The sequence below is a fragment of the Garra rufa genome, chromosome 4, assembly GCF_049309525.1.
Source record: "Garra rufa chromosome 4, GarRuf1.0, whole genome shotgun sequence".
NCBI classification, from domain to species: Eukaryota; Metazoa; Chordata; class Actinopteri; order Cypriniformes; family Cyprinidae; genus Garra; species Garra rufa.
In genome coordinates, this window is record NC_133364.1 from 22,237,168 (window position 1) to 22,252,136 (window position 14,969).

Sequence of the window (14,969 nt, forward strand, 5' to 3'; positions counted from 1 at the left end):
CCTACTTCCCAGTTTAGGGAAATGGAAATGGAGCAATAGTTTTATTAATGCGAGTGACACAAAAAACTTCCCGCGAGTAATCTACTGTAGACTGATTATCCGATGAGAATATTCGCTTCGCATTTGGTGTGCACGCAGCATGAGATATTGGCATTGGCTGTCCAAAAACAATGACGGTAGACCACTATTGATGACTTGAATGATTTTAGCTCATCCTGTCGCCCTCTAGTGTATCCCGACCCCCTGTTTGAGAACCACCACCCTGTACTTTTTCAAGTGATACTTGATTATATAATACTTGGATTAAATACTGTAAACTGTGCAGTAACCAGTGTGTTAGCATTACAGTTTTGATGACCAGTAAGTGACTTCCAATCACTGCGGAGGTCTTGTGACAGGAAGTGAGTATAATCTCAGTATCATTGCTGCAGTGTCTCTGAGCCCAGTGCTGTGATGCCGCCATACCCTCATCGTTGGCAAATGTATTTTGGCTCTTAGCATTAATAAACTGGGTCTTTAGTAGATGTCAGATGAATAATTGAAGAGTCTACTTTTAGTGTTTCACAGTCATAAAAATACAGTGCTCCTCGTAACATTGCTGTAACCACGCTTGAAATGGGATGTTGTTTTCCTTTGTAACAACTTGAAAAACTATTTCACCAGTCCTATTACACAGCTTGTCGCTTTTAATTTGCTTCAGCTCTTTTTTTTAACAAGCCTGTTTTTTTTCTTCAAAGGTTAGCATGTAATTCTGAATCTTCTCTTTTCGTTCAGTTTTATTCAGCTATAAACCTGTTTCCTGGTTCACTGCATGACAAACGTGTTTTATCTTGGGTGAAATAGTGATTTGGCGCTGTGTAACGTGAAGGACCTGCAGTCAGAGGCAGGTGTGGGATGCGGTTTGGGTCTCTAATCTTCTTATCGTGAGCTGGCACACAGTCTAAAGGGCGGCGTTGAAGCATTGAACCCACTTGACCTCGGGCCGACTGCTGCTGGCAGGAGCAACGCTCCCCTATGTCGCAGCACTAGCACGCTAATTCAAAAGAAGCCCCCTTTGCCCTGCTCCCCCCTGTGATGGAAGTCTGTTGCTGGTCTGGGTCTGAGCCGCTGGGGGATTGGCTGGACGCACCAGCGCCGGTGGCACCGTGCCGAGGAGTCGGACTGTCTGGGTGTCACAATATGACTGTGTCACCATAAAAATGCTTACAGGAAGCTGTGAAAATGGAGAGAAATACAACATTGGCCCTTTTCCAGCAAGAAAGGAATTTGTCACTCAGTGTTGACTTTCAAAAGAAACCACTTCTGCACACAAACGTCAGTTGTCAGTGTCAGTGTAATCAACATTTTAGTCTCTCTGTGTCACTCTTTGTCTGTCTGTCTTTCTCTCCTTCTCCTTTCTTAACCTTGGCAGATTGTTGTGTGTTGGAAAAGAGAGCGAGGCATCAGTGGTTTCATATCTTTTTTTCGTGAAGTTATTATTTTATTTATGCTATATAGAAATGAATTATAACTCAAATTCTGCAATAATATTATATTATATTATATTATTTATCATCTTAAATGTATTTACAATTTTATAGAGGTAGGAATGCAATGATATTTTATTTTATTTTATTTTATTTTATTTCTTCAACAGTAGGTTAGGGTCCTTTGATCATTTGGTTAAACTTCATTGTCTTAAATTTATTAACCTGTTTTATTCTTTGGACTGATATCATTATTAATAACATTAATAAAAAGTAATTTAATTTTAAATTTTTATATAGAGGTAGGAATGCAATGATATATTATTTAATTTTTTTTTTTTATATTTTACTTTATTGTATTATTTTTCAAAAATAGGTGTAGTTCCCTGAGCATTTGGCTGTAATTTATTGTCTTAAATTTATTGGCCTGTTTTATTTTTGGACTGAGAGAATAACATTAAAATAGTAATTTATCTCCATACTGTGGTCTATTGATCTTTTAGCTATATTTTCTCACCTTAAATGTATTATGTTTTTGAATAAATGTTTTATTTAATTTAATTTAATTTAATTTAATTTTATTGATTTAATTTAGTGGGGAGTTAGGACAATTCTAGGGGCCCCCAGAGATCTGCTTTGGTGTGGTAGGGGGGGGTCCAACGTCATATTTTGTCATAGGGCCCAAATTTGTGAGCGGCGCCCCTGATCACCATACTAATATGACATCAAAATATTGCACACTTTTTTGAGCTCTTTTGACTTCCCCACTCAGCTACCAGTCTGAAATTACCAACCTCAAAGCAACATGCGAGCAACCATTCAGAACACTTTAGCATCAGTATAGCAACACAATGGCAACCAACCAAAACACTCATAGTTGCTCTCACATTTCCTTCATAAAATGTAGTCTAGCTTTTTGCTTTTTTATTTGATTCCTAAGCATTAAACCAGATCTAAACCAATGTCATGACATTAACCTAGTCTTATTTGCTTTGACACTAAGCAAATTTAACACCATATTGTCATACACAGATCATTCCTAGATTGAAAATTCTGCCTGAATGGCTCATTGAGTTTCAGATCTTGGCGGGTTTTCCTCCCAGGGAGCTTTATCTTGTGGAATACATCCCCCGCAGCCCCGTCTAACCAAATAATTCAAATAGCTTCCCTAAAGCTCCAGGAATCCTTGTCCTTCCTGCTTTTACCCATGATGCCAGCCTCTTTGGTTATTGGTTGCACTGTGGTAAGGAGATGAGATTGCTTTCTCCTCCAGCTCAAATATCCCTCATTGATTGTGGCTATGCAGAGATACAGCAACGCTGTACCTATTAGAGGCCGGCGTTAAATCACAGGCAAGCACATGCGCTTGCAGCCGGAATGGGAATTCAAAGCTATATGGAAAGTATATGTTCACTATAAACTTTCATAGCAGGCAGCTAACATGCTGATTTCCTGAAGTACGAGCATGTCAGAGAGGAGTACCGCAACCTAACCCAGGAAAATGTGTCGTTGAAATAGAATCCCATTATTTGACTAGTGAGGCGAAAGTGTAAGTGAGTTGCACTGTGCGCTGAGGAATAAAAAAAAAAAGAACAATTTGTATCTAATATTGCAACCAATATAAATGGTAATCATTTTGGGGCTTCAGACCCACGCTCTCTCACGGTAATCAAAGAGCCTGGAAGCACACGGCTTTAAATCTAGTTTCTGGACACCCTATCAGAAATCAGAGCTGACAGGATAGTGGTAATCATAAGCCTGGCACTAATTCAACAAAGCTTGTCATATTTCTTTTCCCACCTAATGGGAAAACTCAAGGTTCAGTGACCTGTGCAATGAGTTTAAACTCTGAACACTGTGACTCGCTGTATGCCTCTTTATTAGAGCATATTATGCCGCTGCTGAGTGCTTAAGAGTTGGGCGGTTTGATTTCAGACCTCCATGCACGCTTGGCTGATGATTTTTCATTTAGTTACGATCATCAGGTTGCATTCAGTCATGAATTTGCATTCATGTATACTTGAATAAGTCCTTCAATATATAATTGAACTGAGTGGTGTAATTCACTTAAAGACTGAATTGCATATATTTATATTATGTAAAAAATCTAATAAATTATATAATTAAATGTGTCTGTATTCATTTATTTAAGCGCAGAGAAGCCAACATGACATCATATCAGGGGCAGTAAGAGGACTTGGGGTAAAAATGCTACCGAAATAAACAAAAATGTCCCTCAAATTCGAAATACTGGGGCAAAAAAATGCTCCAGCATAGTTAAAATGAAAATTCTGTCATTAATTACTCATCCTCATGTTGTTCCAAACCCATAAGACAAACACAAATTAAGTTATTTTTGATGAAATCTGAGAGCTTTCTGACCCTGCATAGACAGCAATGCAACTGACACTTTCAAGGCCTAGAAAGGTAGAAAGGACATCATTAAAATAGTCCATGTGCATCAGTGCTTCAACTTTAATTTTATGAAGCCACGAGAATAGTTTTTATGCACAAAGAAAACCAAAATAATGATTTTATTCAACAGTTTCTTCTCTTCTGTGTCAGGGAGGAAAATAAATTGTCTGCCTGATCTCATGACGAAAACAAACACTACAGGTGGTAAAACAGCGAGCACTTGTAATTGTTTTTGTACACGTTATTATTACAGCTCCATATGTTTCATTTTCCAGACATAACAAGCATGCTTGTGCTCAGCTGGCATGGAATTAGACTTTGAATGTGGAATCCTTAGGTACGAATCCCGTGAAAAACATGACTCACAATGAAAGCTGAAAGATGAGAGATCAAAAATCAAGCTGTAACAGCTTGTTTGTGATTGCGTTTTTACGTCACATTTGCTTTTGTTCATACTAACGAATAGGTTTAGGTGTAGTGCAGATGGTACGTTATTTTAAAACATCACAGAGCATAGAGTTATAGCGCCACTCAAGTCTGAACAGCGGTGACGCGTACAAAACCAGTGTCACATAAAACCATATTCAACCATATGTATGTTTATCAGTTCTGGGGAAAAAAGCACTCTTTTAACACCACTTAGTGGACATTTCACATTGAACATGTCCGTACATGGTGGTACGTATTTGACGTCTTGCAAAAAATGTCATTATTTTTGTTTTCTTTGTGCACAAAAAGTATTCTTGTAGCTTTGTAACATGGTTGAGCCACTGATGTCAAATGACTATTTTAACAATTTTCTTACTACCCTTCTGGGCCTTGAATGTAGTAGGTGCATTGCTGTCTATACAGGGTTAGAAAGCTTTCAAATTTCATCAAAAACAACCTCATTTGTGCTCTTAAGATGAACAAAGGTCTTACATGTTTGGAAAGACATGGGTGAGTAATTAATGACAGAATTTTCATTTCTGGGTGAACTCTTCCTTTAAACAATTACAGCTATTGCAATTATTACCTTTATAATTCAAATAATTGTATAGGTTAAACTACACAAACTTTTTATTTTTATGTTAGAAACTGAAATTTCAAACAAAAAAATAACAGAATCACAGAAGTACTTGGATGAAAGTTTGTTTCTTTTCACACACTGACATAGTAGCAACCAAAAATAATGTAAATTAAAATTCAGAACAACTCGAGGCTGGTCGTGTTGATGCTGTAACATTTGATTCACATCAAACAAAGATCATATTGGGTAACCAGATATTCCACTCAAGCTTTTTCCTAGTTCAGCAGTCACTCATTTTCAACCCTTCTGGGACAAGTGGATGGTCTATTTAGTTATAAATATCTTTGCTCTGACAGTTGTGTCTCCCAAACTGCATTGCAATATAAACAAACATGCCTGTGCACATAGCGCTAATCACTTGCTTACAAGAGTACTTATAGAAGATTATAGTCATTATAAAACAGTGAATATATCTAAAAATAAAAATAGATATTTTGTAAAATAGTCAAATATGTTAAAATACATGCGTTAAATATGTGACCACAAACCTCTTAAGGAGGTTTGACAAAAGTCTTAAGGAGCATGGGTGTATTTGTAGCAATAGCCAAAAATACATTGATTATCAAAATGATCAATTTTCTTTAATGCCAAAAATCATTAGGATATTAAGTGAAGATCATGTTCCATGAGTATATTTAATAAATATATTAAAATGACATTTTTTTGCACCCTCAGATTCCAGATTTTCAAATACTATCTCGGCCAAATATTGTCATATCCTAACAAAGTATATTATATAAGATTGCAAATGATTTTTGAAGTACTAACGTATTTCCTGTTCTGTTTTGGCACATTTAGTGCATAGTTTAACTGCTGTGTGTTAAATCTATTCCATTCTGAAATACAGCTTGCAAAAGTAGTGCAACTGTGATTTTATAAAATGATAGATGTCTACACTTTCACATCCTTGACATATGAATTCCCTGTAAGGTTGTTTTTTTCAGCATATGCCTTGAGTATAATATATACATTTAAATTGAGCACTCTATTTGTTGTCGCTCAGAATACATACTGTAAAAGTAACTACTGCGTTTTTGATGACATCTTGTCATCGTGTTGCACTGATATCCATTTTACCTGCATCAAAAGCACAGCTGCTCTTGTCAGCTTGTTTCCGTATAAACAATCCGTAGGTTTATTCTGTCTACAGAAGCACACACATCTCCTGAAAGCTGGTGAAGAATACCACCTCTGCTCTATGCCCATCAAAGCTGCAAATCATTAGCACCCTTCCCACACTTCAACCACAGTGTTTGTTTGTGTTACACCTGGTCGTCGGGAAACATGACGGATAACTGACGTACTGTTACATCTGCATTCCTAAACAGCAGTGCATCATTTTCCAGAACCTCAGGCCATCAATTTTCATGCATGCTATTCTGTTTTCTACCTGTGAGTTATGTTGGTCTCACATTACTCTGTAAGAGCAAGTGCAATTGTTGTTTCTTGAGTAACAAGTAAAACAAGCCTTTAAAACAGGAAGAAAAAGGATAACATACAGTACTGTTCAAAATATAAATGTGACCCTGGACCACAAAACCAGTTCTAAGTAGGTATATTTGAGCAATAGCCACACATTGTATGGGTCAAAATTATCGATTATTCTTTTATGCCAAAAATCATTAGGATATTAAGCAAAGATCATGTTCCATGAAGATATTTTGTAAATTCCCTACCGTAAATATATTAAAACTTAATTTTTGATTAGCAATATGCATTGCTAAGGATTTCAGTTGGATAACTTTAAAGGCGATTTTCTCAATATTTCGATTTTTTTGCACTCTCAGATCCCAGATTTTCAAATTGTTGTATCTCGGCCAAATATTAGACCCTTGTGTTTTTTTAAGCATCAAATCTGCATATTAGAATGATTTCTGAAGATTCATGTGACGCTACAAAATGGCGTAATAGCTGCTTAAAAATCAAGTGAATAAATTTTATTCTAAAATATAGTAAAATACAAAAAGAATGTAGAAACACAGTTGCATGGTTAGATATCTTTCCATCTGTTGCAGGCAGAAGCCCTGGTCACAGGGGATTGTGCAGTGAGGATTGGTGTGTTTGTGCATAGCCACAGTTACATCTGTCTCAGGTGACTCATGAGATGTGGGGGCACTTTGCACCATGGGATACAGAGCAAGATGAGCTGGAAGGATATTTGTGTGTGTCCTTATGGCACTAACTGGCAAAGAAAAAGCAGTCCTGAATTGACCTACTACGGCTACCACAATTGGTCACACTTGCATGGTTTAAAACTGATGACTGATGTATTGCACCATTTAACGCACTTTACCATTATTGAATGACACTAATATTATAGCAAGACCTTAAGCAATAAACACTAAAGTACACAATGTTTCAAAAATGATCTTTTTTGGCTCCAGTGGCAACTCACAACTTCTCTTTCCAAAAAGACATTAATGTGTTTAAACTTTCATATACCTCTGTTTAAATAATGTCAGTTAGAAATGTAATCTTGGCATCATTCTTAGTATCATTCCAGAATCTTTAGATGCATTTACCGGCGTCACATCAACAGTTATTAATTGCAGAACTGAGCCGCCGCAGACGAGCATCCATTACTCTCATCGCCTCTTTTGACAGCCACGGAATCACGGTTTTTCACTCCTGCCCATAACCGTCCTATGCTACAATGATATAAGTGCTTGTGCCTGGAATCACAACACAACCGTAACGGCTGATTTAAAGGGAAATCGTCTTTACTTGCCATGAATGTCACTGTAGCCGTCCATCTCATAGGCAGGGCACAAAGCTGTCAAGGTTTTACTCTTGACACACTCTCTATCTTTTTCTTCTCTGCTGGTGGCAGAGGAAAGATGCATGTACATTGTGGTGGTCATGCATGTTGAGCCTGACATACTGTCAGGTGAAGAATCCTGTGTGTCTGGTTTGCCCTTTCAGGTTTTAAAATAATACCTCCACATCTGTCTCTTTACATTCAGTTGAAGTCAAAAGTTTACATACACCTCGCAGAATCTTCAAAATGTTCATTATTTTACCAAAATAAGAAGGATCATACAAAGTACATGTTATTTTTTATTTAGTACTGACCTGAATAAGATATTAGACATAAAAGATGTTCACATATAGTCCACAAGAGAAAACATTAGTTGAATTTATAAAAATGTCCCTGTTCAAAAGTATACATACACTTGATTCTTAATACTGTGTTGTTACCTGAATGATCCACAGCTGTGTTGTTTTTTTGTTTAGTGATAGTTGTTCATGAGTCCCTTGTTTGTCCTGAACAGTTAAACTGCCCGCTGTTCTTCAGAAAAATCCTTCAGGTCCCACAAATTCTTTGATTTCTCAGCATTTTGTATTTGAACCCTTTCCAGCAATGACTGTATGATTTTGAGGTCCAATTTTTCACACTGAGGACTGTGGGACTCATATGCAACTATTGCAGAAGGTTCAAATGCTCACTAATGCTTCAAAAGGAAAAATTATGCACTAAAAGTTGGGGGTGAAAACTTTTTGAATTTGAAGATCATGGTAAATTTAACTTACTTTGTCTTGTGGGAAACATGTAAGTATCTTCTGTAGCTTCTAAAGGGCAACACTAAATGAAAAAAAGATATTTAGGCAAAATAAGAAAAATGTTCACATTCTGTTCAAAAGTTTACACCCCTGGCTCTTAATGCAGTTTCCCTCTGACGTATCAGTGAGCATTTGAACCTTCTTTAATAGTCGCATATGAGTCCCACAGTCCTCAGTGTGAAATGATGGATCTCAAAATCATATGATTTATGATTTATTGTGTTAGATTAATAAACTAATTGAGAAAAGTACCTCTTCTGTGTTAAAACATTATAAATGTAACTAATGAAATTGTTTTGTGCTGTTTTGTTTTCCATAGTTCAAGATGTTTTGCTCTAAGGCTGGTATGAGTAAGTCAAAGCTGTAGTGTTGACTTCTTGTGGGATGTTTTGGCTGTGTGTGGGTAGCTTAGCGGTGAACCGTTCATGGTTTCTGAAGAGATCGGACTAGTCCCTATAAACTTACTCTCTTGTCTTATATGGAGGTGTTTGCTAAATGTGTCTGAACTTAGTCAAATATATCCTGAAGCCAAGCAGTTTCATAACTGTTACATTATACTAGTTTTTTTCGGTTGGCTTTCATACAGCGAAAATAGAAGGTCGTCATGACATGTCAGTGACGTTTGAAACCATTAGTAAGAGAAACACAGTGGAACGGAGATAGAGAGATCATCTTAATAAGGCAGCAATGGTTTTGAAAGAGCAGCTGAGTTGTGGAAAACAAATGGCCCTGTGAAAAAGACAGCGTTTTTCTTAGCCTGCGGTCACTGCACACTTTGGGTTTGTGGGAAGATCCTTCAAGGTCAACACTAACAACTTCTGGGGAAAGCCACATAATATCCATTTCCTCCATAATATCACCAAATGGTTTTCAAGCTCTGAAGCAAACCAGTCCTGTTTTAGTGTGCATGACATTTACCTGTCATCCATGATCTCATGAGTTACATAAGGCTGGCAGATCTCAGCTGACCAATATCATGTTTTAATTAAAACTGGATTTAAGCTGTCAAACATCAAATTATGGAAGGTTTAAATGATGAGAAAATAGCCCCTGTACACTTAAGACTTAAATCTGTGGTACATTAGCAATACTTTATAATACTTTTGCCACAGCTTGTAACTATTTATGACGGAATCCCAGGTAATAAGACTTGTATGGCTTAATATAACATAAATGATGTCTCTTATTGAAATATGTAGTAGAAAACCCATTAAAGATTTACGTTATTTTAAAAAAATCCATATCGTTTTATACATATTTTGGACTGTGTGGGCGTCATTATTTCGATGTTGCTATTGCTATTTTATCGCAACACAACTCTAAAAATAATATACTGATAAGATGACCATAGCTACTGAAAGAGCTTACAGCCGTACCATTGATTTTTCCCCACAAGGAGTGTAAATGCCTCTTAATATCGAGTGAAATCCATGCTGAGAAACTCCTTTGGTGGCTGTGGCGTCATGACAAGCATCGGCATGTTTACATCCTGCCAGGATGGCATCTAGCATTTCCTGTCTCTGCCGTTTGTACGTTTTTATCAGTAGCTTTGGTCTACTAAAAGCCTCAAAGGCATCAGGGCTGAAGTGGAGAGAACAAAGACACGGGTCTTTAGTAAGGGTGTAACAATACACAGATTCATATTGAACCATTCGGAATGAGGCTTCCCTTCGGTACGCATTACAAACCGAACAATTTGTTAGAGTAATCCTATTACCTTTGGAGATAAAATACTTTTATTCGCTTTTAAATAGCTTGTAAATGGCTGTGCGCATTTTACTTTCACTTTTGAATTAGCGGCATTTCGGCGTCAAATGATTGAATTGACAAAAACTAAACAGTACGACAAATTCAATTAAACATTTAAATGTTTAAATATATTAAACATAGAATGTTTAATTTATTAACAAAACAAATACACCGTGCTATTGGCCTAATATAAAATAACAAATAACTTACACAAAGTTTAAATATAAAACACTGAAAATCAGCAAACACGGTGGAAGCGAATGCTACCGAAATCATCTTAGATAAATGGCAAAAGTCTAAAATAGGTTAAAATAGATTATACTTTATGATGTTAGTTTTAATAAATACAACAATTGTAAAAATAAAGAAAATTTCTCTGGCATTTCAGTTTACTGTATCGAAAACATACTGAACCGTGACACCACTGGGTCGTATCGAACCAAACCAAACCGTGAATTTTGTGAACCGTTACACCCCTAGTATTTAGGAAGTTTTACTCATTATTTTATCCTCTTCTTATCGCTAGGAAAGCAATGAAGACTTACATTGTTTCTTTTGTTGCTCTTCGACTGAAAATTACAACCAAAAGCCACACAATGTGGCATCAGTATTGTATTTTCTCAGTTTTGTTGCGGTAAAAATAGCAACAGGTAGCGCCAGTAGCTCACCAAGTGCAAACCATTTGACGGCATTGAAATAATGGCACCCCCCATAGTTAGGGTTTCAAAAAGGTGGAAAAATTCCAGTAAATTTTGGAAACATTCCAGAAATTTTGGAAAATTTCCAGGATTTTTTGGAATCTTCCTGGGATTTTTGGAAAGTTTCCAGAAATTTTCAACCTATTTGCAACCCTATCCATAGTCCAATATATACAGTCGTGGCCAAACGTTTTGAGAATGACAGAAATATTAGTTTTCACAAAGTTTGCTGCTAAACTGCTTTTAGATCTTTGTTTCAGTTGTTTCTGTGATGTACTGAAATATAATTACAAGCACTTCATACGTTTCAAAGGCTTTTATCGACAATAACATGACATTTATCCAAAGAGTCAGTATTTGCAGTGTTGGCCCTTCTTTTTCAGGACCTCTGCAATTCGACTGGGCATGCTCTCAATCAACTTTTGGGCCAAATCCTGACTGATAGCAACCCATTCTTTCATAATCTTTTCTTGGAGTTTGTCAGAATTAGTGGGTTTTTGTTTGTCCACCCGCCTCTTGAGGATTGACCACAAGTTCTCAATGGGATTAAGATCTGGGGAGTTTCCAGGCCATGGACCCAAAATTTCAACGTTTTGGTCCCCGAGCCACTTAGTTATCACTTTTGCCTTATGGCACGGTGCTCCATCGTGCTGGAAAATGCATTGTTCTTCACCAAACTGTTGTTGGATTGTTGGAAGAAGTTGCTGTTGGAGGGTGTTTTGGTACCATTCTTTATTCATGGCTTTGTTTTGGGGCAAAATTGTGAGTGAGCCCACTCCCTTGGATGAGAAGCAACCCCACACATGAATGGTCTCAGGATGCTTTACTGTTGGCATGACACAGGACTGATGGTAGCGCTCACCTTTTCTTCTCCGGACAAGCCTTTTTCCAGATGCCCCAAACAATCGGAAAGAGGTTTCATCTGAGAATATGACTTTGCCCCAGTCCTCAGCAGTCCATTCGCAATACTTTTTGCAGAAGATCAATCTGTCCTTGATGTTTTTTTTTGGAGAGAAGTGGCTTCTTTGCTGCCCTTCTTGACACCAGGCCATCTTCCAAAAGTCTTGGCCTCACTGTGCGTGCAGATGCGCTCACACCTGCCTGCTGCCATTCCTGAGCAAGCTCTGCACTGGTGGCACTCCGATCCCGCAGCTGAATCCTCTTTAGGAGACGATCCTGACGCTTGCTGGACTTTCTTGGACGCCCTGAAGCCTTCTCAACAAGAACTGAACCTCTTTCCTTGAAGTTCTTGATGATCCTATAAATTGTTGATTTAGGTGCAATCTTAGTAGCCACAATATCCTTGCCTGTGAAGCCATTTTTATGCAACGCAATGATGGCTGCATGCGTTTCTTTGCAGGTCACCATGGTTAACAACGGAAGAACAATGATTTGAAGCCTCACCCTCCTTTTAACAAGTCTGCCACTCTAACCCAATCAGCCTGACATAATGATCTCCAGCCTTGTGCTCGTCAACATTCTCACCTGAGTTAACAAGACGATTACTGAAATGATCTCAGCAGGTCCTTTAATGACAGCAATGAAATGCAGTGGAAAGTTTTTTTCGGGATTAAGTTAATTTTCATGGCAAAGAAGGACTATGCAATTCATCTGATCACTCTTCATAACATTCTGGAGTATTTGCAAATTGCTATTATAAAAACTTAAGCAGCAACTTTTCCAATTTCCAATATTTATGTAATTCTCAAAACTTTTGGCCACGACTGTACATATGTATAAAACAATTTGGATTTTGTAAATAACATAATCTTTCATGGGTTTTCTACTACATATTTCAGTAAGAGACAGCATTTATGTTATATTAAGCCATACAAGTCTTCATACCCAGGGTTCTCTTTATATTTTACTATCAAGTTTTACTACCAAACTTTTAAACAGTAATTTAAAAACAATTGGCTGTAAGTTTCACAGCATATTTTGCATAATAGAGATGCATCCAAACTAAAAATTACTGAACTGTGACTAATTTAGAACAGAATTTAGGTAATATAGGCAATAATAGCCAACAAAACTCTTAATGTTTTCATTTGATTCAAGTGGTTAGCATGTCTAATCTAATGATTTGATTCTCTAATTAAGACAAAAATATAGACAATACACAAATAATCGGTGAAATACTCATAGTTTGAATCCCCTATAGTTACTCTCCTAACATTTACGGTTGATTCCAGTAGAGTTTATTGCTAGCATGTTGCTAAGCTAACAATGTGATACTCTAATAAGCACAAAATATGAATTGTACTCACAAATACATAGGTATGTTTAGTATTTAGTTATATTGAATACATATTGAAACAGGACTCACATTGTGTCTTTGATACCTTACAACAATGTCTAGATAGGCAACCCGCTAGGTTTGTATAGAGCTTTTGTATCAGTGAAATAGTGATACCACAGGCAACATGTCTGAACAAACTACCTCTTTCAACAGTGTAGATTTCAGGACACAGATACGCAAGCCAAGGTTTCCTCACCACCTCTGTTGTCGTTGCACAGATCATGAGATGAGATGGCCGTTTTAGTGGTTTATTTACTGATAGACATATCTCTCACTCTTGCTAACACAGTGGCTGATAGATTTAACAAAGACTGTTTACAAAGCAGAGAAGAGTGGGGTTGGTTGCCACATATCTTGTCTACAGGCTCTTAGTGTTTGATTTAGTAGTGTGCTACACACAAGGACAAGTTCATGCAGTCAGACGAATTTTAATGTAGGCCTACTATTTGTCACAAAAACAAATAATGAGTAGCTGTAGAACACATTCTAGAATCTAGACATCCAAATACTACTGATTAATCATTTTTGGGTATGATTTTTCCAGTTGCTGATGCTAATTAATTTTGTCATCCACAGCACAGACTTCATTACCGCAGCACCTCATGCTCAGCTTAATCTCTTTTTGACATTCAGAAGCGCCACATGCGAAAGGTCAAACGGTTTGTTTAGATTTATTTATAGTGCAAGCTACATCTGTTGGGCCGTTACATCACCCAAAACAACTAGCCAATTACTACATCAACAGAGGGCAAGTATTGCAGGTCCCTGTTGAAAAGAGCAGCTGCTACTGTAGGTCACAATTCATTGTCAATAATAGTGGAAGCAGTCCTATGAAACTGTTGCGGTCGAGCGATAGAGATGTGGGTTGTGTGGATTCCTTTTGCTGGGTAACAACAGCTATGCCTGCGTCAAACCAGCTGAAACCAGGCTGGTGTTTTCAAATGGGTTTGATTGGAAAGGTTGCCCACATTCCTCATCACTGCTCTGCCCTCCTTTACTTTGAAAGCATTTTGCTTCTATTAAGTTAGAAGTACACCTCAGGCACTTCAGCATCTGGCTGTACTGTAGTAATTGCCCTCTAGCAAGAGATTTGCACTCTGTCGGAGTCTGAGTCTGTGCTGCGGATGTCATCAGAGACAGGAAGAGTGTAATGATAGAGTGAATCCCAATGCAGTGGAGAAGCTCAGTATTGTCTTCATTAGTGGAAATAAAAATGTTTTTATGTATATATATTTTACGCCATACACTGCCATTTAAAACTTTGGGATTGTAAACTTTTTTTAAGCCTCTTATGCTCACCAACACTGCATTTATTTGATCAAGAACAAAAAATACACTACCAGTCAAAAGTTTTTGAACAGTAAGCTTTTTAATGTTTTTAAAAAAGGCTCTTCTGCTCACCAAGCCTGCATTTATTTGATCTAAAGTACAGCAAAAACAGTAAAAATGTGAAATATTTCTACTATTTAAAATAACAGTTTTTTATTTGAATATATTTTAAAATGTAATTTATTCCTGTGATTTTAAAGCTAAATTTTTACTCCATCATTACTCTAGTCACATGCTCCTTCAGAAATCATTCTAATATTCTGATTTACTGCTCAAAAACATTTATTATTAGGTTGAAAACAGCTAAGTAGACATTTATAGTGCAGAAGAACAGCACTTATTTGAAATAGAAATCTTTTGTAACATTATAAATGTCTTTATCA